Source organism: Epinephelus lanceolatus, chromosome 16 (assembly GCF_041903045.1).
Source record: "Epinephelus lanceolatus isolate andai-2023 chromosome 16, ASM4190304v1, whole genome shotgun sequence".
In the NCBI taxonomy this organism is placed as follows: domain Eukaryota; kingdom Metazoa; phylum Chordata; class Actinopteri; order Perciformes; family Serranidae; genus Epinephelus; species Epinephelus lanceolatus.
The window spans coordinates 2,957,708-2,980,738 of NC_135749.1; the positions used below are offsets into that span (position 1 = coordinate 2,957,708).

General features: G+C 42.0%; 1 protein-coding gene across 3 annotated transcripts in view; it reads left to right on the forward strand.

Annotated features, from left to right (window-relative positions):
• The window catches only part of nrsn1l (neurensin 1-like), a 176,940-nt gene that overhangs the window by 144,581 nt on the left and 9,328 nt on the right, over positions 1 to 23,031 (forward strand). The window contains exon 4 of one of the 3 annotated variants that reach the window (XM_078175446.1): positions 4,172 to 4,265. The gene's annotated coding sequence lies outside the window, so the exon portion shown is untranslated. Of the gene's footprint in view, positions 1 to 4,171; positions 4,266 to 20,867; positions 21,465 to 23,031 lie in introns of those variants that run through there. The other 2 variants (XM_078175447.1, XM_033636556.2) reach the window with 2 other exon arrangements.

Consider the following 23,031-nt stretch of genomic DNA (forward strand, 5'->3'; position numbering starts at 1 on the left):
AACATCTGCGCACAGACATGTTAACAACTTTGACAGTCACACTCCATAATTGGCAGGCCGGGGCATGCTTAGTTATTCAGCGATAATGAGAATCGCTTTCTCTCTCTGTGCCTCTCTCTGACAAACGCTCACACGCAGCCATATCCTGCAGATGTTCAACAGAAACAGTGATTTAAACCATCAGCTCTGCCCCGTCGCGCCAACTGGACGCGTGCCCGTCCTTCGGTAAGACTTGAGTAAACATCAGAGGAATCATCATCAGCAGAATGAGCGACTCGAGGGGAGAGCGCCGGGCAAGTTTAACTCCAGAGCCGTGAACTTTGATCGACCTCTCTGCGGGCTCGGATCTATCATCTTAACTGAGGCGATCCGGAGATGACAGCCCTGCTCATCCATCATGGGAACTGCTCAGCCCTGACACACATAAAAACCTGAAAGAGCAGAGTCGGTTTCCATAGAACAGAAAAGTTTCGATTTGATAAGCTGAAGTTTTCACAGCTTGTTCAGGACGTCCATCACACCTGTGCGACTTTGCTTTGACTTTCATAATCACCCAAAACATATATATGGAAATATGCTGTGGCGCCCTCTGTTCGGCTTCGCTTTACATTTTAATACGTCTCTTCATTCTAGCAGGTCTATTTCTTTGTCAAATCCCCTCTGTTCAGGCTGCTGTATCCCTCCATATAGAAAGGTTAAACACACCTAAGCAGAGGCAGTGTGACTGATGCCGGGGCTGTTTCTAAATGTTAATGACACCCTCCGGGCAGAACGCTGTACACCACAGTATCCTACTGTAGAGTTATAGCGTGGCGGTTATGCTATAGTGGCTCCATCTGTGCACGCACACATCAGAGTGCGTGTGTGATAGGCGCAGACACACACACACACACACACACACACACACACACACTAGGGACGGCCCACTTTACAGCTGGCATGCGGCCAGGAGTCCTTCCACTGAGTGGTCAGGGAGAGAAATCAATCAAACGTGGCTTGTCAGGCCCCTGAATCCATTATGGCGGGGAGAGTGGTGAGGCTTGAGTAAACAGGGATGACAAGGAGAGACAATTAGCAAGAATTCAGGCTGTTGTTCGAGGCAAGCTTTGGGATTTGGTAGTCCTGCATGGCCTAGTTTGGCCCACCTCAGCTTAGCTCCGTCAACAGGCTCGACTCGCAGCTTTATTGCCGGTAATTCACTGGCCCTCAGTGTTTTATGCCCGCTCTCTTTACGGCCTTAGCAGGCCAAATCCATTTAAATAAACACCAGTGCTGCAGAATGATGGCCGAGGTGTTTAAAAGCACTGATGCAGGACCAGCACATACACCGCATCACAGCTGGGGCCATTACAGCTTTTCAGGCCAATATAGTGTACAAGTATTAGATCAGACACAGGGGATCTGACCGAGACTGAGAGCCTCTTTGAGTTTATATACCGTACAGTAGTGGTGTTCATGACTGCTATTGTATAGCGTGCGTTGATTACACCTGCGAACAGGCCATAACACACCCATCTGTATGCAGAAGTTATTTGCTGAGAATCATTCTCCAACCTGCAAAAATTAGTCGCAAGATTTGGCGCACTCGCATCAGGAGAGGAACTGATTTAGAAACAACGTGCAGAGAGCTCTCTGTGCGAGTAAGTGCGCGGCCATTACTCATACGTAAACTCATTACATTGGTCTAATAGCTCTGTCTCGTGACTCTGCCGGTGCCTGCCTATATGGAAAGAACATTAGTGTGGCCTATGTATGGAACACAGTGCTGGAGTTCATTCATTCTTCTCTATGGTATGGATCAGACAGATAATTAACTGCAGAGACATGAAGTCATTGTTCAGTTAGAGATATGGGCCGCTCTAATAAGAGCTCACACTGTGGAGCGGCGAGGAGAGAAAGGGATGAAATTATAGGGATGGGTCTGCTAATGTCTGCTGAATGACTCGCACTGTCTCTTTGCACCGCGTGTCACATCCTATGTTCCCTATACGACACTCTTACTGCATGCTGTATTCATTTTTTAAGCTTCATTCCACTCAGAAATGTGTTTTGCTCATTGGTCCTTCACTTGATGTCTGAGCTTCACTGTGCAGCGCGATGTATGAGCAGACTGTTTTCACATTCATCTGCTGAAGGAGGAAAGTTTCTCACCTTAAATCTCACTCTCACAGTTTGGAAGTCGTCGTGGCCTAGTGTGGAACTTTAACAAGTGTGACTGGGAAACCTGCAACCTCCATCTCATGTCTAAACCAATCAATCAATCAAACTTTATTTTATTATTATTTATTATTATTTAATAGCACTTTTCATACAAACAGAATGCAACACAGACTGCTTCACATAATAAAATCAGTACCTCCTCTCAAACACACACACACACATAAAGCCAAGCATGTAATGGTAAAGACTAAAATTATAACAGCACTCATAAAGAATAGGAACCAAGGAAACACTATCATAAGAAGGGAAACACCAGAGGAAGGATAGAAACTCAAAACAGGCTCTTTCAGGGCCGACGTCACAATGACGTCAGTTTGTTAGCTGCCTCTCCCCCACAGGGCTGTAGGCTCCACAGGAGTGTTAAAATGTGTTTGTCTTGTTGTGTTATTGGGAGCCAGAATAGAAGGAGTCATGGCTCAAAACCAGCCGCCACTGCCCGTCAACAAAAACAAAGACAACTATGGTTAAATGTGATAAGACCAAAGGACTGGACGGAGGCCATCATCAAAAATGCTCACATGTGCAGCGCACACTTCATATCAGGTTAGGGAAAAAGTATTTCCTGTTGTAGGGATGAATAAGGTTATGTGTATTAAGGGTTATCATGTCCACCTCATCAGAAACTGGGGAGGGATTAAGAGGAAGATTGGATTTCTCTGCAACGCTAACTTTTTAGCACATTAGCTAACGTTAGCTTCCATAGCAAAACAAACAAGTGTGGTCCTCCTTTGTAAGATTGGCTTCCTGTGACATCATCCATCCACTGAGTGAGAGCATACGGGTCGGCCAGTCTGGTCCCGTTGGTCAGTGTTTACTTATTCAAGTAACACTGGCGGTCCCGGAGAGTGAGTGACCTGACATGGTGCGTTGGTAAATTCAGTCTGACGCTCTACACTAAAATGAGAGCCCTGTTGGTGGAAGAAACGCAGCGTTATATTTCTACATGAATGAACCAACGGTTAAGTTAATCACACATTCACTCCGCTCGGCGCTCTGCTGCTCCGTCTCCACAGACAGAGTGTCCAGAGTGCGCTCTGCCACTCTGAGAGTGCGCTGCTCTGGATAACCCAACGCTACATTCAGACAGCGCTCCCAATTTATCAACGCTCCAGTTTGTGTCAGAGTGCGCTCCCACACTCACAATGAGTGTTTCTGAACGCACCACTCACATCATCTTCCTCCATCGTCTATAACAAGACAACAGAATTTGTTAGCTAGCGCTAGCTAATGTCTGTGGAGAATTGTTTTGCCTCCAGCTAAGCCCCGCCCACCAAAAAAGGTCATAAAGTTCAATTAAAAGCCAGATTAAAAAGGTAGGTCTTAAGTTTGCTTTTAAAAACATCAACAGTCTGTGCGGCCCTCAGGTCTTCAGGCAGCCTGTCCCACAGACGTGGACCGTAGTTATGAAACAATGCCTCAACGTGGGTTTTTGTTCTTATTACAAGGCCACGACCAGAAGCCCTGAGGGTTCATGAGGGTTCATGCAATAAAAGCAAATCTGATAAACAGGCAGGACTGAGATCATTAAGAGCTTTATAAACCAATAAAAGGATCTTAAGATCAATTCTGAAGCCAATGCAGAGACTTTAAAACTGGGGTAATGTGTGCTCTCTGTCTGGCCTTTGAGTTTTGAAATAACTGTAACTGAGTAATATTTTTCTGAGGAAGACCAGAATGTAGAGCGTCACAGTGATCAATTCTGCAGGTGATAAAAGCATCAGTGTCTCTGTGTCGGCTCGGGAGAGAACCGGTCGCACTCTGGCAGTGTTGTTAAGATGATAAAATCCAGTTTTGGTTAAACTTCTAATATTTGGTTTAAAACTAAGTTTTGAATCAAAGATAACTCCGAGGTTTTTCACCTGTTGACAGGTTTTAGTGTTGAGTTTCTCTCTCTGAGCTTCAGGACCAATAACTAAGACCTCTGTTTTGTCCTATCTGTTGTTTCTATCAGGTTTCTACCCATCTGTAAAGAAATGCACTTCCGGTCGTTGGACACTAGAGGCATCATCTGTGTGTTTACAGATCTGCAGACACCAGTCACATACGTAAGTGGGAACAAGGCATTAGGGGAAATGTATCAGAGTAAAAGTATACATTTTATTTTTGAGATGTAGTGGAGTAACAGTGGAAGCTGACAGAAATCTCAAGTAAAACTCAAGTAAAGTACAGATAGAAGTGAAGAGCACAATATTTCCCTCTGAAATGAAGTCGAGTAAAAGTAGAAAGTGGCTTGAGAAGAAAATACTCAAGTAAATGTGTTTAGTTACATCCCACCACTGCACGCCTGCCTTGTGCTTGTACACTTTGTTACGTGGATGTTCCAGTTAGGGAGAAATATTTTTAGTGAAATGATTAAACTCGTTTGTAGAAGAAAAACATATCAGACACAATATATTATTGAATACGTCTTATAACACGTCTGCTTGGGGTCTTTTTTTGTTTGTCGGCTCTGTTACGCTCCATTTGGCGTCTTTAGATCCAAACAAGTCCACATATAGTAAACTCTATCTACATACACAATATTTGAATGTTTCTTTGTGGTATTATTGGGTTTGTTCTTATCTAAACATCACCCATCTGCTTTGTCTGCTGCTGTAAATGATGCTCAGTGTCTCAGAGCTGCAGTTTAATGTGTCTTAAATCTCATCTGTTGTCTATGTGCTGGGAAAACAACACAATATGTCACAACTGATAAATGAAAGGATTATGGTTTAGATGTAAACAAAGAGATGCTGGGTGTGAAAGGGACGAGAACAGTGAGTAAAAATGAGACGGTTATAATCAGCTCTGCCTCATGTGGACATTCAGGTTTTTTAAAGCCGAGCGAGTTCCCCTCATAAAGTCAAATTTATGTCCGCAGCTCGGGTGTTGTCTGGGGCCCCCACAAAAGGCCAGCCTGTGCTCGGCCCGGCCCATAAATCCTAACTTTTCAATTTTTGAATGGACCTCTGTGCGGGGCCCCGGAGCCCCTGTCTGCAAGGCCCCAAATTACAGAACCTCCACAAGCGGTCCAGTAGGAAAACAACTGTGAGGTTTATCACGTAATTCCAAGAACTGCAGGGGAGCCTTCGCACTGCGGGGCCACGGAGGACACGCATCTGAGTTTATTTGGTATTTTAGTGTATTTGCTGAATATATGGCTGCGTATATATATTTAAAAGGTTTGAAAATCCACAGCGATTGCATGTCTCAGAGTGCACGGCTGCTTCATTCGATCTGTCCCTGTGGGATAGCTCGCATGTGTGTGGGTCTCTGTGGAATAGCTAATGCATTGTATATATACATGTCTGTGTGTGTGTCTGTGTGCTAGAATATTTATCAAAGGACAACTGCGTGGACTAAAAGCATCAAATAAGCAAAGACCGTATGCTTTTACACGCAAGCACTGTACTGTTCTTATATTGGTCCCATTGATTCCCGTCCTCTGCACCACGCTGGAGGCCAGCGCAGACGACAGAGACGGGGCCAAGTGGAAGATTATTCAGAATAACATATAGCGCTCTGTGGGTCCTGATAAAAGTGAGTGACAGCATCAGAACAAATGGTGATGAAATGCTTGCATCACAGCGAGCTGATAGCCGTCTCTATACTCGGTATCCTCTCTTCTTACATGTATGATTTATATGGACGCATGGAGGATTTCTTCAAAGCTCTCACATGTTTATGACTCCATAACATCTGACGCATTCCTGTTTACGCTCCCAAGCCACATTTGACATTTTCTGGATATGATGAATCATTAATGATGACCTCAATAGGCTTTCACATCTTTGGCCCACAGATCAATAAAGTGGTTAGGGGAGTAGGTCAGCGGCTCTCCAGAGGTGTCTGTCAGTGTTCGTGTGTTCGTGTGTGTGTGTGTGTGTCTTTGAGCGTGCCTCCAAACAGTCACACCCAGCAAGCGACTGTAAAATGTTGGTGCTAATTGGCGGCCAAGCGCTGCCCCGTCTCCAGCGCGACGCTCCAGGGCTGGCAGAATTGCGGCTGGTTTTTCCAAGTTTTTTCCAAGCAGTCCCTGCCTGCGAGGCTGTGGGAGTTCCATCCATTATTGATCAGATCCAAGGATGAAAGCAGGAACGCTCAGTAGGGACTGAGCATCTTTGGCCCCACACAGGAAAATAAAAAAAAAAACACAAAACCAGCCTTGACCACCGACTCTGTGTGAACAGAGACGAGGAAATATCTTTTTTATTTCACATCAGAGTCAGCCTGAGAACCAAACTGTCTGGAAAGTAAGTAAGCCGAATTTATGTAAAAGGAACTCGAGGCGTCATGTGCTGTGAATCTTTACTCATCCTTAACATTTAGAAGCCGAATCCTCACTGAGATTTTTTGTACCCAGATGATGACATTGTGTTACGCGCTGCTTTGCCAGCCTTGGCAGCCGCTCGGCTCGGTGCTGTTCAATGATTCAGCTGTGTAGAATTGACCTCCACCTCACCTTGGCAATCCTCCTCAACCAAATGGACGTTTGGCAGCCAGAACACACACTGGATATACAAGCATGTGTGTACGCCAGTGATAACACACACCGACTCGCAGAAACACACAGACACACACACACACACTCTGGGAAAGGTTACAATGATGCTTGAAACAAAGGGGCAGATGGTTGACAATGATACAGTGCCAGCGTTGGCAGGGTGGTTAAAATATGCATTTCTGTTTGTGTGTGCATGAATATGTTCCTATACGTCTCTGTGAGGCAGCTCTGCACGCCCAACATCAGTCTTAACTTCTCCCAACTGTGTGTTTTCATGATGCAGCTCTGTGTGTTTGTTTTGGCCTGTTGGTGTGTCTCTGCAGTCCCACAGCAAAGCAAAGCAAAGCAAAGCGCTCTGCCAGAAGTTGCAGTAATATACTTTGAAATTTTATAATTAGCTATAAACTCAACCAGTGCTGCTGTTGAATCATCATTTAAGGAAAGAAGGGCTCATTTGCACATTTGAAACATTTTTGGGGAAATGGAGAAAGCAAATAAAATTGGTGATATTCACTCTTTCATTTTTTTTTTCCCATTGAGACATTTTTGGGATACAAACACTGAAGTTATCATTACAATTTAAATTTCTGGTGATATGGCAACGCTGGTGTTTGGTGTAATACCAGTGCCTGAACTGGACCAAAAAAGGTGCCAGTGCCCTCATTTAGCAGGTGCATGACATCATCATCACATGTCTTGGATAGATTTATATTTATACGCCATCATCATCCTCACTGTGACCTCGTCACATGTCCACGTTTGGTCATGGACTTTCCACGTCCACATATGACGTCCAAGGTACCCTGGGTGTGTTGGTTGTTGACGTTCTGGGACGCCGTGTCAACTTCAGCCTGTTACATGCATTGTCTGTTTTCAAAATACACTTCTGTTTTCACAGGAAATGTACAGTTTGCATACAATCTCTTTCAAAATAAAAGCACTACATCAGTACAACACTGCACATTGACTTTTTTTTCCCTTTAACAACAAACACACGTGGTTGGCCTTGGAATGTTATGCGAACACTGCTCTCGGTGTTCATTGGACCCATCCACCACCGCTCCCACCCCACTCGCATTTAGCCACCTTAACTCTCGTCCTTATCCTGCCGTGCTTCCCCCTGACGCCACCGGGTATCGTTAAACTATTCATTCATTCAAACATTTATTTTAGACTCGGGAAATCAATTGAGGGAGACCTTAATTTACAGTGATGCCGAGCATGAACAAAGACATTAAAACAATTGATATCAAACAAGAACAATCATGCATATCAACTGAAACAGAAATGGAAGAATTCAAAACAACAAACAACAATAACAGTTAATGAGCTGAGAGTAAACATGCCAAGGTGTAGATGAATAGTGAAAGCATGTACAGTCAATTAAAACAAGATCAGAAAAAAGGCACCTAAACAGCCAAATGGGTGGCAGACTGTCCAAGATTATTCCAAAAGAACAGAGTTTGGCATTCATGCAGGAAGCAAACACTGGCCTCCTGGGTGAAAGTCGTCTGTTGTTGGACCAGTCCACCCTAATCGCACTTTCACCCTCTTAACCTACTTTGTTGTCTGGCAGCATTTCCCCCTGACACTGCCAGGCAGAATACGGGTGACCGGCCATGTATCATGCCGATGTGAAAGGACGGCTTTTATCAACGGTATCTGACACCAGAAGTCACTCAGTACATTTACATGACGTTAGAGAATATCAATTTAAAGTTGTACTGACTGACCAAGCGCCAGTATTCAACAACTTCGAACTGAGACCAGGTTGTCAAGATACAACTCCAAATGTGATCCCATCAGCTCTCTGTCAGAGAAAACTGATCTGAGTTCAGACTGTTTACTTACAGCACAGCTACACTCACAGATAACTGAGCCTCCTACCTGCCTGTCAAACACCATCAACCCACAAACCTTCTCCAGTCCGGACTGAGTGGAGTCCTGCAGGTGGAGTTAGCTGCTAACAGCCACCGCTGCAACTAACAAACTCCACAAATCTATTCAGCAGCTCCACCATCCACAGTCAGACACACACGGCTGATTATTTACTGCAGAATTACAGCTCACAACATCCTGGTGCAGACTATTTACTGGAGTTTACCAGCCTGAACAGCAGTTCTCAGCTTTCAACGTCCAACATTCCACCATGAACATTTCTGTCACGTCTCGTCACCAATGAAAATGAAACATGGATTTCGTCTTTTTGATGTTATCAAGATATATTTTTAGGTCGTCATCGTCTCATTTTCATCATGGAAAAAAGGTTGTTGACAAAAAAATTTCGGCATAGTTTTTGTCAACGAAAGACTGCATTTTAGGCACTGTGTTATACCTCAGGCCCCAGAATTCTGGGGGAGGCAAACACAGCAAACAGGCTAATATCAGAGACTGCTAAAAGTAACTCTAGATTACATGCTGCATTGTTTCCTGTGAGTCCCTCATGCATACGTACTGTAGGCAATTGGACTCCAACACAGGAGTGGCGGACCCTGCCACTAAAAATTAAAACTACTGTGTAGAGAGTTAATTACTTAATGTAAATACACTGAATGTGTGTAGAGGGATGCAGCGATTATGTTTTGAGTTTGTTTTTTTTTTGTTTTTTTGTAGTCCGACACAAAAGTTTGCCCTGTTTCCACTGACAAAAAGCCAATAACATTTTTCCATTGGAATTATTGCAGTGGTAACCAAAGTTTATAATACCTACATGTGTTGTTCAGCAAGATAATCTTCACAAATGAAAAAAAAAACACTTTTATGATGTTTTAAGCAAAGCTAATGTTAGGCTGTAAACAGCCAACACTACAGTCACATGACTCACACATTGCCACCACGATGACACTCTGTTGTCTCTTAGCAACTTGAAAGCAACCACCTTTTTTAAGACATGTAAAAGCTACAAAGTTCATGAGAGGAGTATTTACTGACATATTTTTTGTTGTAGAGCAAAACATTAAAATATCCTGACCTTGTGTTACCACAGGCCTGTTTTTAGGCATCTAACCAAAAACCCATTCAAGACGTCAAGATGAGGGCAGCAGAAGTGCAGAAGTGCACTTAGGACTCAGTCCTCCATAGCGAAACGCAGAAAGGCCATAAATTGTATTGAAAATGAAATTTGCTTTCATGAAAACCTTCAGGATTATGGCTTTAAAGGAAGCCAGCCGCTCCTCCAGCTGACTTCTTTACATAGATGAGACCGTCCACTCCATGTCATCGCCATATTCAATGGCCATCCACTCTAATCCATCCTAGGTCGTTAGCTCTGTCTGCGAGGCTAATCATCATCTCCTCTGGCTTGAGTTAGCCAAAGAGAAGAGCATCACCAGAATGAGACAGTTAAATATTCATGTCCCACTGCGGTGTAATATCCTCCTCAATGATGTTTGAACCTTTTGACCCGAGGTAATCAGCAGTAATCACACAGTCACACCGAACAGTGATAAATTTGATCTTCAGACGGCTGAGTCTGATGAGCTTTTGACACCGCTGAGCGCCGCGCACCAGCCAAAAGCTCAAACTCTGATCGCCACATCCAGTGCACACACACCGGCCACACGCGCTCAAAGGCAGCGTTCCTGGTGACAGACAGTTCATTTCACCCCCAGGCATGTAGGTATGACATCACTCGATTAATAATGGAGCAATTAATTATGACCTATTAGACTGATGAATTAGATTAGATAGAGAAGAGGGATGTAGCCATGTGATAATATTACACTAGGATACATTAATGACTTCTTGGGGAGCGAAATGGTGGAGGTGGTGGTGGGGGGGGGGGTTGGGGATAGAATTTATATGTGCCAGTTTGGAATGACATACAGTCAGCTATCTAATTATATCGGTGACAAATGGTGTTATTGATATGATAATGATTCCTTACCCCAACATGGTGATGTTCCACAGCTGTAATGTGATTACACTGAAACTGGTGGATCCATATTGTGAGACTTTGATGAGTCGCAGCGTGACAGCAGACACCATCTTAAATGAAAGTTTCATATTGATGACACACTTAGCCTCATGGAAACCACTGGTGCATTCAAGGTATCTTTGAAGCCGCCGTATGGAGGGTATTTAATGCTTAAAGACGTGATATGGCTTTTAAATATTTATGTAGTTGTGCCGGAAAACAACGCTGCTCCGTGAATGACCTCAGACGAAGTGATTAAGTAAGTTTTATGTATGTATGTGTAGGAGGAAAAATAAACTTGAGAATTTGACACATCAAGCAAAGTGTGAACGCATCCCACTGGCACGTTCTTTTTTCTTCATTACCTCATCAAGCTCTGAGTGAAGCTGCTGCATGTGAGGTCTTTAATAGATAAACACGTTATATGGCTTCAAATATGTATGCTGTTATTCTGCTGTGTGAAGACTAAAGAAACAAAGGATCCTGCACTGATAAACTCCAGTGAACAAAAAGCCCTGAGCTACGCTCCACTGACATCTAGTGTCAGATGTGGGAACTGAGATAACACACTGTGTCTGACCCTGTGCAGGTGTGTGTCTGTAAACCCCCCCTCCTCCAGACACACACACACACACACACATGTTATCCACTTCCCCATACATCAGTGTAGTCTTATTGATCTGCTCGATATGACCTTGAATGATCAGACAAGTAGAAGCGCCGCGCTGGAATGAAACCCATCCATTCCCTCTGTCTGCTATCTGCCGCTGTAATGACTTGAGGGAAGACGGGGAGTTAAAGGAGCCCATTGAGATGGACCCCTGAACCAGTCAGCTCTGCAGCGGCCTTATGTCGTGGCCAGCCTCCCCTCCAGGCACAGTCTGTTCCAGGTAAGGGAAGAGAAGTGGGTCAGTCTGTCTGGGATGCCAGAGATGAGACGTGAGCTGGGTAATACTGTACATCGAATCATATAGATAGATAGACAGATAGAGCTCCATCCTGAGCAGGATTATGTAAGTGGATTTGTTCCCAGGATGGCCTCACATCTGAAAACGTTAATATAGTGTATTAAAATGATAATCAGTGGATAAATGATGAAATTTATCCTCTTGGGGCGAAAGATGAGGAGGAGCCACGCTTCAGGGTTTCATCCTGGAACATGCAGAATCTAACAGGATATGTAAAACATTTTCCCCTGCAGCTGAAACATGGCTGGAATTGTTAATGATGATTTTATCCTACTTTCAGATCACTTTGATGATGACTGAAATCAGTGTGATGTGTAAAAGGTGTCACAAATGATGTAAAGACATGGAGGGCCCAGGCCTGCTTTTAATTCAGGACAAGCCAGTCTCTATACAAAATGGTGGCATTGTGCATTTCTACAGATCATGGATACGCTGCATTTGTGTATTACTTTGTAGTGGATACACTGAAACCTTCATAACAACCCTGGGGTGATGGTGTGGTTAGATAAGGCATAAAAATCACAAAATCCGCTGGAAAAGCAGGGACAGGTCAGTAAAATAGCTGCTGGAAATACTGCGATGGGTCGCGAAAAAGCCGTTGGAAACACGGTGACAGGTCGTTAAAATAGCTGCTGGAAATACAGCAACCAGTTGCTTAAAAATCTACTGGAAGCACAGCAACAGGGTGCTAAAAAGCTGCTGGAAATACAGCGCAGGGTTGCTAAAAATTCGCTGGAAACATGTTGACAGGTTGCTAGAATAGCTGCTGGAAACACAAAGTGACTGGTCACTAAAAAAGCTGCTGGAAATACAGCAACCAGTTGCTTAAAAATCTACTGGAAGCACAGGAACAGGGTGCTAAAAAGCTGCTGGAAATACAGCGCCGGGTTGCTAAAAATTCACTGAAAACATGTTGACAGGTCGCTAGAATAGCTGCTGGAAACACAGCAACAGGTCGCTAAAAAAGCTGTTGGAAATACAGCGCTGGGTTGCTGAAAATCCACTGGAAACACGGTGACGGGTCGCTAAAATAGCTGCTGGAAACACAGCGACTGGTCACTAAAATATCCGCTGGAAATACTGGGATGGGTCGCTAAAAAAGCCATTGGAAATACAGCAACTGGTTGCTTAAAAATCTGCTGGAAGCACAGCAACAGGGTGCTAAAAAGCTGCTGGAAATACAGCAACCAGTTGCTTAAAAATCTGCTGGAAACACAGCAACGGGTAGCTAAAAAAGCCGCTGGAAATACAGCACCGGGTTGCTGAAAATTTGCTGAAAACACAGTGACGGGTCGCTAAAATAGCTGCTGGAAACACAGCGACTGGTCAGTAAAATAGCCACTGGAAATACTGGGACGGGTTGCTAAAAAAAACGCTGGAAATACAGCAACTGGTTGCTTAAAAATCTGCTGGAAGCACAGCAACACGGTGCTAAAAAAACTGCTGGAAATACAGCGCCAGGTTGCTAAAAATTCGCTGGAAACATGCTGACAGGTCGCTAGAATAGCTGCTGGAAACACAAAGTGACTGGTCACTAAAAAAGCCGCTGGGAATACTGCAACGGGTTGCTGAAAATCCACTGGAAATACTGGGACAGGCCGCTAAAATAGCTGCTGGAAACACAGTGACATAGCGAAAATACACTGGAAAGTCAGTAATAATTTTAACATTCTAATAAATTATAGCTAGTAATTCTACCTAAATGATAACTTTTGATTTATTTTGCTGATTTTTACTGCAGCAGCTCTGAATATCAGAGACTTTAACTTGTAATGGAGTACCTCAGTAAAAACTCTATTATAGATATTCCACCGCCGACCACAGAAAACAAATCAATCAGAGCTCCAGTCAAAACATTTTTCAATAGAAGTAACTGTCTACGTCTCGAAAAAGTATGGACATATTGTGACAGCTTTATTTTTGCCTTATGTCTCCTCCAGACTTCCACTGTCTGGAAATCTAATTACAGCGTATACCCCACATGCACTACTTTCAGTATTTTCAAAAACAGATTTTTCCCTCCTGACAAGCACAAGTGAGAAGCACAGAGCCCAAAATGAGGATGCATTTAAAAAGGCTTTTTGAGAAAAGGTTTTATAACCCATATTGAACAATAACGAGCGGTACGGTCATGCAGGCGCACATCAACACATCCACACAAACACCCAGACACATGCACACACTCCTCTGCCTCTTCATCATAGGATGTGACACCTGACGGCCCATTAGTTCCCAAAGTGCTATTCTATTCTATGAATTCCTCTCCTTATAGAATATTTAGACTCTGTGTGTTCCCCTCCGCTTGTCAACATGGGGTGCATTATTCATGTTAATGTGCCATTATCTGACGCCCTGCGTGATGTAACAGAGCCATTCCCCGGCCCCGCACCCACAAACACATCCAGTGACCTTCTGAACTGTGCACTGCCATCACCCCGCCTGCAGCGCTGCAGCCGCTCCGCCTCATATAATATACAGAGGGAGAGGAAATTTGTGCTTTACACAGGCTTTATTGTGCAATTAAAATGTGTGCTTACTAAAAGCACAGTTACACTGAAGATAACAAAATAATATGAGGCTTTGATGCAGCTCTGGTGCGTCCATAACTGTCCGCCTCCAATACCTGCTTTTAACAAAGAGATAGAGCGCAGCAGAGTGAGTTTAACCAGCTTTTAATTATACAATTATGAAGGTGTGCCTGTATTTAAGATAGGTTGATGTATCCTGACTGTATGCTTGAATTTAAGAGAGATATGACACAAGGGAGAAAAGAAAGGGGATTTGAGTTAGCAAGCCTTTAGTGCAATTAAAAGATAAGTCAGAGGCAGCATTTGAGATAGAACGACAGAATGATTTTGAGTTTTAATATGTCTTTTGTGAATCCATAAGGTATGCCTGGATTTAAGATACAGAGGAGAAAAGGAAAATAGGTAGGCTTTTAACACGCTGTGGAAATGTAAGCTTATTAAACATGTGTTTGAGATGGGAGAGAGAAGGAGACGGAGGCACTGAGTGAATTTAAAGAAGCAGTTTGACATTTTTGTTTTCTTTCCAGGAGTTAGATGGAAGATCAGTGATAAATATGTTGCTCTAACCAGCAACCACCTAGCTTAGCTTAGCTTAGCTTAGCTTAGAGTGCAGCCTGGCAACAGAGTGACCAGCGTCTACCATTGATCCAGCCCACTTTAGATGAAGTCACGCTCACCTCTGCATGATGAAATCAGACTGCCAGACATCAAGGCCCAGCGACTGTCTGCCAGCACAACAGCTATTTTTTAAAAACACAACATAAATGAGACTTAACACTGAGCTGTTTACTATGAGATGATGAACTGTTCTTCACTCTCTTTATAAAAGCCATAATTACACAAATAAAGAATTATTTTAAACCAGCCTAGGACTCCACATCTATAAAGTGTCCTTCGTTATAATTTATCTGGGAGAGGTGACATTATGGAGTGGTGCACAAATGTGTCAAAATGGACACCAAGGAGAGTTTTGCAGTGACGTTCCCTAAAGACTCCTAGAGTTTCTCCAGTGAGATAGGCCCTTTTATTCATTAGCATTTAGTCAGCTTTCATCTAAATATCAAAATGGTCTCCCTGCCTTTAGTGCTGTTGATCATTTCAGCTGTGTGTCAACAACTAAGCATCAAACCTGTCATGCTCCGACACAGCCAGGCCAGCTGTTTACCTGTTTCCAGTCTTAAGGCTTTTGCACACTGAGTCCCTTTTTCTTTTGTCCGACATTGTCACACGTCTAAAAATAAATATGACTTCAAGTTGTGTCAATCACAAGTCCAAAACTTTCCATTTTCTGCGCTTTTTACATCCGTCAGAGCCTTTAGAGACGTTTGAGGTGCACAGAATCATGTCTTAACTCAGACAGCTACTTTAACAGGTCAGTAATATTCAGGTGGATGATGATGAAGAAGAGGAGGGTGTGGACCGCACACAGAACGTGGAGGACAGCTCCGCCCCTTCATGTAGCCACAGCCAAATGAAAGACAGGGAGGGAGAGGTGACTGTCAGACAGGTAACTCCAGTGGAGAGAGGCAAAGGAGGAAATGTGTCTTTTCATTATGTCACATATTGTGAATTTTCACAACAAATAGAAGAATAAAACTCATCTGAATCAGTGTGTAAGGTTTCTTTGTGTAATGACGGAATAAAATAACGCATCCAAAAAAAAAAAAAAAACGGACTCAGCGTGCAAAGGCCAGTGGCTTCTCTACTGTACAGACATGAGAGTATATCGATCTCACGCAACTTGGCAAAAATAACAGTTTTATGTTTCAAATGTAAAAGTGTTTTTCCCAAACAAAGTAAAAAGAAAGGCAGAAGGGTAACAAGGAACAGGAGGTGGACTGAAACTTTGTCCATCAGTGTAGATGTCTCTAAATCTCTATTAGCACTCCACTGAACTGCCAACTTGTCATGAAGTGTCTTCCAGTGCATGCTGGGATAGCGGCCACCATCCCACCACCCTGACAAGGATTAGACAGATGGAGAAAATAAAAAGACTGAAACTGTCTCCTCAGTCATCAAGCCTAAATACTGTGGCTTTGGAAAATGCTTCACTCGTTCTTTCTGACGAGCCAATAAATGAAAGGCTTTTCGCTGCTAATTAACATGATGGCTCGGATGTTCCACCATATTGACAGTGGCTTTATGGGCTGGTGTGGGCTGATGCACAGGTTATTTTTAAGATACCAGACAAGCACAATGCATAATTTATCACACTAAAGGATAACCCTCCCGAGCTGGTGAATAAAGGAAGTAATAAGGGCAGCAAGGCGTGCAGCTGAAATGACTGATAATGCTTTACAACAGCTTCTAAATAGAGTAGATGAAAAAAAAATCCTGTTTGCACATCATCTTAAAGGGAAGTGTAATTATCTAACAGCCAATCAACACCTAGCTCTCACTTCCTGTGTCTGACCTTGCTGGACTCGTAACCATGGAAATTCTGTTCGCTCTGTGATAGAGCACAGCTTGGTCACACAAAAACCTGTGTGTGTGTGTGTGTGTGTGTGTGTGTGTGTGTGCGTGTGTGTGTGTGTGTGTGTGTGTGTGTGTAGGTGAATGACAAACAAGACCAGTTTTCCATGTCTTTCTTTCAGAAGGGCACCTTGGAAACAGTCTTATCCTGCCTTTTATGGCTCACCATACTGTGTCCAAATAACAAATATGCAGGGATGATGAACCACCACCCCCGTGCATACACACACACACACACACACACTTATTCTGCCTGGTAGCAAATGTTCTTTCAAACACAGATCGGATAAATATGTGAAAATGACAGTATTTGTTTTCTTTTCATTTGGGATCTGTTGTGACAGTCTGCATAAATAATGCATCTTCAGGAAACACTGAAATATTTACAGAACACATATTGGCGCATAACTGACTGTGTGTGTGTGTGTGTGTGTGTGTGAGGTTGTTTCTTTTAACATTATTTCAGAGACGGACCGTGCCTTGAAGCGAGCCTGCCTTTAATGAGAGGTACCGCTTACAGAGGCTTTTTTAGTTTGCGTTCCCGGAGGCATTATCAGCCACTGACAGCTGCTGAATGCAGCACTCAATTTAAGGAGACTATCCTGTCAGATTGGCATTTGATGGACAGTTTAGAGACTCCGGAGTTGTACAAAAACTTACCTTACCTTACAATATTTACCTCGTTGTTGGTGAAGAGTTAAAAGGACTCAACCGTGAAACTGAAGGTCTACTGCACGGAGATAAAACGCCTCTGCATTTATTTTCTCCTGTGCTGAATTTAGACATTGAGTTTATAAAAGAATTCTCAGTCTGATTGATGTGGCCTTTATTATACTTTTAGACAAAAACTTAGCTTCAAAATGAGAAACCATTATAGTATTTCTGTAATAGTCCCAGAGGATGTTGTGCTCACTTCATAATACTCAACACTAAGGATGTGGAATAAAAGGAGCCATCTTAATTGATAAAACATACACATTCAAATACAACAATAGAAAAAGTTAAGGTAAGAAGAATGTTTCTAGACAGAAACAAAAAAAATGTATCAAACTAAATGAGTCCCAAGACTGAACCCTGTGGGGCCCCACATAAGGGTTGCTAATGATGATTCAGAGATGTTGACTTAAGCAGGATTTATACTTCTGCGATGAATCAACACCGTACCTACGGCGTAGGCTCTGCATCGATGTAGAGCCTACGCCGTACCCTACACTGTAACCTGATGTGCACCTCCCCAGAAATGTAACTCCACAGTGTCACAGTGACGCAGACCTCCTGTCTGTCTCTGTAAGCTGAAACCATTTCCCTCAGTGGAAACAAAGCTTTGATTTACTTTAATTTCACAGATAAGAAACAATAAATTGTGAAGACAATAAAGCCTCCACAAAAATAGCATTTTAAGTCTTGTGTGTGATTTATCCTGGCTTCATATGAGCAGAGGAAATCTCTGCTAGCTGCTAGGCTAATTTATACAATGTGAAATGCCATAGGCTTGTGCTAATAACGTTAGCATGTTGTATTTGTGGGGAAAATGTGTCCAGATAAAGACAAGTGTTTGTCTGTGAATGCTGCAAGTTATAGTGAAGCTGATTTGTGTTTGAAACTGTCTCTATTAAGCCATGTTTAATGTGTGTTTAATGTGTGTTTAATGTCTGAATCAAAGATCACGCCAAGACTTGTCAGCTCAGATTTAATCCAGGGAGTTAAATTCTCCAGATTATTAAGCAGCATTTCTCTTTTTGTTTTAGGGCCGACAAGCAGGATTTCATTTTTGTCTTTGTTTAACTTTAAAAAATTATTGCTCATCCATTTTGTTTGTAAAATCGGTGGAGTGGTCTTTAACAGTCATCACTTTTCTTTAAAGGCTTTCCACACAAAAAAAAATAAAAATAAAAATTGGGCTGTGGCTGCAGTGATTTGCTCCCGTCAAACAACAGTGAGGTCAGCCACTAATGTTTGGCTGCGTGGATCGCAACTCATCCAAAGGTGTCAGAGGGTGTTGAAGTCGGTGTCAAATTTTTTCCACCAAACCCAGACACCAATTTCTTTGTGGCCATCCACACGGGGTCATTGTCATGTTGAAACAGGTTAACAGGTGGGCAGTTTGGGGAAGAGTGGTGTGGCTTGTTACTTAGAGGGAGTTTGCAGAACACAAGGGTTCAAGATGAGGTCACTGAAGAAAAGTTTGAGCCAATTTAAAAGCACCTGTGGCCAAACACCAAAACCCCTTCACACTAAACGAACTTCAAAGGGATAATATCTAGACAGGTGCAGAATGTGCCAGGGGGGGAAAGTTTCAGACGGCTCATCCCAGCTGAATAACTGACAACAGAGACAGACACTATAAGAAGGGTTATAAATATATAGGCAGCTTTAATCTGGCTTTTATATGATGCTGCTAAATACTCCTTTAGGCAGGAGGTGACTCCTTGGTACCCACTGATGAGCTGAGGGGCTTTAATCTCCTGTGGTATATTGACATACATCTTATTTTCCTATAGTATTTTAAAGTGTTGCTGTGAGTGTTATATTGTGTGATGGACAAAAATGGTGAACTGAGGAATAAAGTGACTCAATCTGGACCAACTTGTATTTTTAATATATAAATTATCTGGTTACTGATTCGCTGGTGTGGATGCTTCCAGGATCGTCCAGTCAGTCTGTGGTTTGACCCAAGGAAAATAGCAATAGTTATCATTTTAGGTTTTTAGTGATCTCTTGGGACATACAAATATCATATTAAAAATATACCGTTATATACTTAGTGGATCAAGGTCAGGACTCAAAATGTGGGGCCATTATGTCACAGCATCGCACAAAGAAGCGCACATTTCTGCTTCTGAACATGATATTTTTTATATAATTTATGTCTAAACATTAGTTTTCTAGGATGTTCGTTCACATGTAATCATCAGATATATTACAACCATCTGCTCTGAATGTGTATGTGCGATTAGGGGGGGAAACCCTTACCCCAAAATGACCTTTGTTTAGAAGTCAAAAGTAAAGAAGTACGTTCTAAAAAAGAATCCACTGGTGCAACTTTAAAAAATTAAGGTAACAATTTGCATTCTTATATTTTTAAGTAGTTCCAACTCTGGCATTAGTGAGTCAGTCCTATGAGTTTTTATAATCTGACAAATTCAATTAGTTCAGTATTACATAATGTGATTTGCTTTGACTGCAGAGGGTTTAATGTTGAACCAACTTAATATTTATCCAAAAGTTGTGTTGATATTAAGTGGTCAAACTATTTTATTTAATCAATCAATTCAATCAATTTTATTTATAAAGCCCAATATCACAAATCACAATTTGCCTCACAGGGCTTTACAGCATACGACATCCCTATTCTAACTTATTTATTTTGATTCAGTCCTACTCAAAAATGTCAAAATGTTTCTTTTTTATTTTGACCAACTTCTTAAAGTAAGTTGTCAGCTGACGTTAATGAAACAAACATCTTTTTTTTAATGCTGAAGAATGTCTGTATTTGAAGAGTTATCTACTAATCACATGAATCATTTTACCACAAAAAATGTGCATTGGTTCAGCTAAAAAAAAAAATTAAGGTAAATAATTCCAACTCTGGCATTAGTGAGTCAGTCCTATATGTTATAATCGAACAAACTCAATTGGTTTGGTATCACATACGTGATCTGCTTTGACCTTGAAAGGTTTAATTAAGTTGAAGCAACTTAATATTTATCCAAAAGTTGTGGTGATATTTAGTGGTCAAATTATTTTATTTATGATATTCTAATTTATTTATTTTAATTCAACTCTGCTAAAAATGAATAATTTCACAATCATTTCACAAAAAAATAAAAAATAAATAAATAAAAAAATTTAGGTAACAGTTAGCATCTTTTTAAGTAGTTCCCACTCTGGCATTTTAGATTCAGTCCAATGAGTCTTTAGAATCTGACAAACTGAATAAGTTCAGTATGTGATTTGCTTTGACCTCGAAAAACTTGATTAAGTTGAACCAACTTAATATCTATCCAGAAGTTGTGGCGAATTTTAGTGGTCAAATCATTTCATATTCATATCATATCATATTTAAGATATTCTGATTTATTTATTTTAATTCAACTCTGCTCAGAAATGTTAAATATGTTTTGGATTTGACCAACATCCAAAAATTAGTTGTCAACTGACTAAAACATGTTAATGTAAAAAAAAAAAAACAAAAAAAACTTGTTTTTTATGCTGAAAAACTTATTTATTTTAAGTGTTAACCACTAACCCCATAAATGAAATAGAATTTTTAAAAAAATCCATTGGTTAAACCTTCCAAAAAATATATAAATAAATAAAAAATAAAGGTAAAAAATTGTTTGAAAAAAATTAAGGTAACTTGTGCAAGCATATTTTTAAGTAGTTCCAAGTCTGAAAACTAAACTAACTAAAACATGAAAATGTAAAAAAAATGAAAATAAAAAATGAATGCTGAAAAACTCCTGTAAGTGTTATCCAGTCACCCCATGAATCATTTAACAAAAATAAAAGGAAATAAATCCATTGGTTCAACTTCCAAAAAAAACCAAACAAAAAATAAACAAACGAGAAGTAAAGAACTACACCCTGAAAACTGGTTCAACTTTAAAAAAGTAGGGTAACAATCTGAGACAGACAGGCTGATGGTTAACAGACAGGCTGATGGTTAACAGACAGACTGATGGTTAACAGACAGATGTCATATGTTATCAGGAGGTTACACGGTTCCCTCCAGATGTGCGCATGCTCAGTGACTCCGTCGGGCTGCTTCACATCAGCGACAGGCAGCGTTGGAGATTCACCGGTCCGACCTCACATGGATCCCCAGTGAGCAGAGCGAGCACTCCGGGCAGGGGGTAAGGCTGAGCCCGTGTGTGGTGAGGGGGGACAGAGGAGGATAGAGGTGCAGATGGAGGGAGGGAAGGAGGGAGGAGGAGGAGGAGGAGGAGAGCCGCTGTAGGTGAGCTGCGATGGAGAAAAGTGAGACATGGACCGAGGCTGCTGCCGCGATGACTCACCGGTGCTCAGCTCGGTGCTGCCGGTTACTGTGTGCTGAGGTGGAATCACCACCGTGCTGTTTGACTGTGCCTGTTGAGAGACGGTGTGTTCAATATCCGATATATTGTAGGCTGTTAGTGTAGGAAGGCAAATTAAATTAGAAACTAGAGTGTGTGACAGACAGTGAAGATGGTGCCGTTTTTAGTTTCTTTAGGATCCAATGAGTTCAGTCTGTTTGAACCTGTGTGATGGTCCGGAGCAAAGTTGGGTCAAACTCACAGCACCATGGACAGCTCTCTGCTTTAACTGCCTCTGTGGGGCTGAGACATTTGTACTACTGCACCAGGACAGGACACATGTCAGAGCTTAGACAAAGTTTGATGTTTTATGATCTTAAAAAAATACAAATCAATTTTTAACACATAATAAAAACATAAATAAGTGACATTAGTGATAAAGATCAATGAGTTTGTGCTTTAGAGCATCATAAAGCCTAAATAATATTCTGTCACCAGTCAGTGCTCCGTGTATTTTATTTAAAAGCCTAATTAACTGCATATTAAACAGCTGTGGTGAAAGAAGTTGGCAGAGACTTCATGTTAAAGGGACAGTTCAGATTTTTTGAGGTGGGTTGTATGACGTATGTATTCATAGGCAGTGTTGAGGCAGCAGCAGCTCAGTCCACAGGGGTTGGGAACTGGAGGTTCGCCAGCTCAAGTCCCCATATGGACCAAGTAAGGAGTGTGGACTGGTAGCTGGAGAGGCCAGGCCACTGCCGAGGTGCCCCTGAGCAAGGCACTTGATCTGTTTGTGCATGTGTGTGTATTTCAAGCCCAGTCTCACTCTGAAGTCGTCGAAATCCAGCGCTTGGACAGTAACATGCGGCATCCCAAACCAACGAAAAAGGCGTCCTATTATGTCGGCATTATACGCAGCCGGTTGCCGTTATAGTTTAGCGAAAAGTAAAGTAAGTTTAGTGAAAGTCCAAGTAGGAGAGGTGGGAGGGGGATGGGTCCAAGAAACACCAGCGTTCACCCAAGAGGGCGGTGTTCATGTCCCGTAAGATTCTAAAGTCAAACTCTGTTCTTTTGTCCTAAACCCAACCATGTGTGTTTGTTGTTGGAGGAAAAAAAAACCTCAACTCACAGTGTTGTGCTGACGTAGTGATTTTATTTTGAAAGAGACTGTATGCAAACTGTACATTTCCTGTGAAAACAGAAGTGTATTTTGAAAACAGACAATGCATGCAACAGGCTGAGGGGCAAACGAACCTGAGTTTGATTGAACTGAACCAAACAGAGCAGGTGTGGAAGCACTCTTAGATAAATTCAGTGGGATAAAAAACACATCTCCCTCTGAACTGTAGTAGACGTTTAAAGTTGCATAAATTGGAAACACTAAAGTAAAGTACAAGCACCTCAAAATAGTACTCAAGTGAAGTACTAC